We start from the raw sequence: 4,474 nt of genomic DNA on the forward strand, positions 1-4,474 counted from the left end.
ATTTGTTCTCTTCCTTACATTCTATAACATAACTTGTCTTTCAGATCAAAACAAACTTAGACTTTTATCTGATTTCCTTCCAGCTCACAGAGTGTTTTACTTATTACTTTAGAACTGCAAAACTCACCTTATTTTAAAGATATACTTTATAATTATCTTTAATTAACATAGTTTGTGAGTGGTAATGATTCTCTAAATTCATGGTATATGGGCTCCCTCCAGTGGCTAATTTAGCATCCACAAATCTCTTAAAATGGCTACTTTATACGACTAAGCTTTTTTAAACAACGATCAGCCATGGTTTAAAAATCTCTGAGTTTAAATCTTACAAGAGAAAATAAGTATCAGGTGAGCATGTAGCCATAAACCATTCATCTGTTTATTCATTTAACAAGAAATGGTAGAACTTAAAATATGTGCCAGGCACCATGCCAATCTCTGGAGATTCAAGATATGAGGCAACTTCTTTCTAGAAGCTCAGTTTGAAGAGAGGACTTCATAAACAATGACAAGCATCACCCATCAAAAACACAGTGAGGTGAGACAGTAATGTCGGCATGCACAAAGTGGAGTAGAGACCCCATAGAGCAAATGAATAATCCTAGGCAGGTAGACCAGGGAAGACTTCTCAAGGGATCATAAAATAAGAATATGTGGTTCGGAAGAAGGGATATTCCAAGCAAAGAGAACAGCGTGTTCAAAGGCTTAGAGTCATAAAATAGTTGAGCATATACAGAAAAATAAGTGTTTCTGTTTGACTGATTAGAGTTCACCTGGGTAACCAGAAAGTGCTAAGGGTGTTCGGGAAGATAGGAATCAAAATATGGAGGATGCAAGATTCCTACCTTCCTATCTGGAAGATACCTTCTTGATATGGATGAGCCACTAAAATATTTTTTAAAGGGAGTTACACGGATAGATTTCCACATGAGAAAATTACAGTGGTGTACAGTGCAGATGGGAGCAGGGATTGAAACCAAGTTCAGGGGATTCAGTTGGGTAATTCTTAGGGAAAAAATAAGTGATAAGAAGGAAGTGAATGTCAGAGATTGCGAAATAGAAATAAGTAAATACAGTCAAGAGATGTTAAGATCTTAGTGCAGGGCAGAGAAGGGAAAATGTGTCTATGATGCTGTTAGAAGTCAGGTTTACATTAAATTCAAACTAGTATCTAATTTATAAATTTTTTAAATTTAAAATAATGTCACTAGAAATTTACTAAATGTCATCAATGATAATTATATTTAATGAGTGGAATAGTTATATGAACAATATTAAAAGTTAGTTTGGCTCATCTTTAACATTGGGAATCAGTGACATTACTGAAATATCTCTGCTGCTATGTCAATAAAAGAAATTTTGTGACACTATCTGTCTATTGGAAAGAATGTTAATGGAAACTAGGAAAAGAGAAGCTTGGGAAGTCTGAGATTCCAGCCCCTGAACAGTTTTCTCCACTAACATGTTAAGTTTGAGTGGGCAATAGCTGACCTTTGGGAAACATTGATGCTTTGGATATATGTCATTCATATCTGTCCCCAAACTTCATAGTTCGATAGTTTCCAACAGTGTAGATACCAATTCCCAAAGTAGAATGAAAAAAAAGTCTACTTTTCTTAGTCTCCTCTGATACTAAGACACACACAGGTGAGTTGGGTTCTATAGATATACCCATGGGAAACTGATTTTGAAGGGAATGATGAAGGGCTTGGGGTATCCTTTTTTTTTCCCCCTGGTGTATTTTATGAACAGGCATCATTTTCCTGAAATAACTACAAAAACAACATTCTGTTTAGGAGCTCCCTGATTGTGGTAGAGGTCATGTGGTTTTATTTTTTTTAAATTTTTTTGAAGATTTTATTTATTTATTAGAGAGAGGGAGCGAGTGCATAAGTGGGGAGAGGGTCAGAGGGAGAGGAAGAAGCAGACTCTCTGCTGAGGGGGAAGCAGAACACAGGGCTCCATCCCAGGACCCAGAGATCACGACCTAAGCTTAAGTCAGATGCCAAACTGACTGAGCCACCCAGGCACCCCATGATCATGTGGTTTTAAAGCTAGCAATTGTGTAGTAGTTTTCTGATACATAATATATGATTATGATAGGGGCAGCAGCTCCTGTTTGAGAGTGATGGAGGTTGGCATTTTAGTGATATAATATAGGAAAATGTTCTTGACATGTTAGAGGCTGTTTCTCTTTCTCTCCAATGTGTTCTTAAAAAACTTATGCTTAAACTAGATAGAGGTGAGATTGTTATCTGCGATTAAGAATCCTGGCCAGTACATAAACTGTTAGTAGAAGTCATTGAAGGCAGCAGCTCCGTAAGGAAACAAGACATTGGGATTAGTTTTCTGATGACTGTTTATAGGCAGTGAGGATGGAACACTGGTAAATCCATGAAAAGTAGTAATAAAACAGTTACTGTGGTTACCATCCAAGGACACATGAAATGCAGAGCCTACTGAAGGCAAGACTTTGGCTGATTAGGTAGTGGCTTCAATAGACTTGCCCCTTTGGGCTTTCCTGCTTTAGAGGTTTTTAAATACCTAAATAAGAATGCTTAGATCAGTAGCTCTCTTGAGACTGCCACATGGCTATTTCACACTGCTCGTGCCATTGAAAATAGGCAAAAGGGAATTAATACATTGCCTGGGTGATTGACCTTGACTAGCAAGTGAAAATAGAGTGCTTTACAACATTTAAGAAAAAAGAATATATATTGAACCCAGGAGATCCAATGTGATCTTTTTGTGTACTTGTAGCCTCATGATTAGCTGCAGAAATCAAGACCGGAGCAGCTATTTCCTTCCCTCCTGACTGTGTCACATATTTATTTACGTATGCTAGCTAACTCCCCATTCTCCTACCTCCCCTCCCCTTACTCTTCTCTTTTCTGTAGGGTGTGCTGGCTATGGCTAACTTTATAACCTATTTCCTAGATTTCAGAATATTAAGGTGGGATTCTGGCTAAGCAACAGAAGAAACGAATATGGAGTTATGTCTGCACAACTTCATTGAGATGCATTCATGTGACCATCATGTTAATTTAACTAGGTCTGAGAGTCAAATCTTATCACTGATATGCAGGAAAGGAGCAATCTACATCCTAATCCATGCCCAATATTGATTAATCTGTTGGTTTTGTTGTTACTGTTGGTTTTAAATAAGCTATAATATCTATCTTCTAACTTTATAGCAACCGAAACTTATTCCTCATTTTTTACCCTCCAAAAGATTCTTTTTATAAACAGAGATGACTAAATAAGTCATAAGCTCTGAGGTTGTGTTTTTGTTCATTCAAATGTTAGACTATGAAGTATATAAATCAAAATGTACAACTTTCCATTCTTCTAGCATTTAAGTACTACTTTTGAGGCCAATTATTTTAAAACAAAAAAAGGAACAATGCACACTAAAGAGATAAAATTACATTTCAGTGATGTTCAATATCACAAAAAACTTTCATTATCACTGAACAGCAAAGACACCTGGGCATATATTCACTAACAAAACCCCCTGAGATCTAGCATAATGGCAGTACTCTACACTAAAACAGCTCATTGTAATGGAATTTTCCTAATATAGACATTTGAATGTGATTTCTGGAGAGTTTCATTTTCATTGTTATTGGAAGACAAACTTCATACATAAACACATAAGAAAATGTTGTTCATGCATAAACTACTTTCAGTTTATCTTTTCTGTATACTTCAGTATTGTTTCATATTATTTGTATTTGTAATTTGCTGCAGTTTAGTTATTTGAAAAGGACTACGATATATATTAACTCCCCATTTACCAGAATTTATAAATGCAATATCTCCAGTCATAGTGCATGTATCAGGTAGGATGTTTTAACTTCAAGTAACACAAACCAACTAAAGATTACAAAAACAATAGACTATTTTCTCAAATAACAGGAGGTCTGATGGTGGTTGTTTCCTGAACCAATTGATACAGTAGGTCAATTATGACAAGTTTTCTCTGATCTTATAGGTATTCCCCTAATAGTGCACGTGTTGCCACAGCTCCAAGCATCGCATACACAAAAGATAAGGTTCAAAGAGACGAAGAAAGAAGAAGGTTTCCTCCTGGTCTTCTCCAATTTTACTGAGTAGAAAAATGTTTCTGAGGACCTCTCAAAAGACTTCCTCTCAGGTCTCATTGTCCAGAACTAGGTCATATGCCTTGAATTCCATCACAGACAATCGGGAATGGGGTGATGATGCTCAGATTAGAGCAAATATGAGTCATCCCCCAGGGCAGTCATTCCCATTAGGAGAAGGGGGCTTTTGCTCCCCAGGGGATATTAGGCACTGCCTGGAGACATTTCTGATTGTCACAACTTGGGGGGGGGGGTGGTTGTTACTAGAATCTAATAAGTAGAGGGCAACACTGCTGTTATGCATCCTAAAATAAAGGACAGAAAAAAGGAATGGAACCCCGCCCCCTCAACAAAACATTATCTGGCCCAAA

Source organism: Neomonachus schauinslandi, chromosome 1 (genome assembly GCF_002201575.2).
Source record: "Neomonachus schauinslandi chromosome 1, ASM220157v2, whole genome shotgun sequence".
Lineage (NCBI taxonomy): Eukaryota > Metazoa > Chordata > Mammalia > Carnivora > Phocidae > Neomonachus > Neomonachus schauinslandi.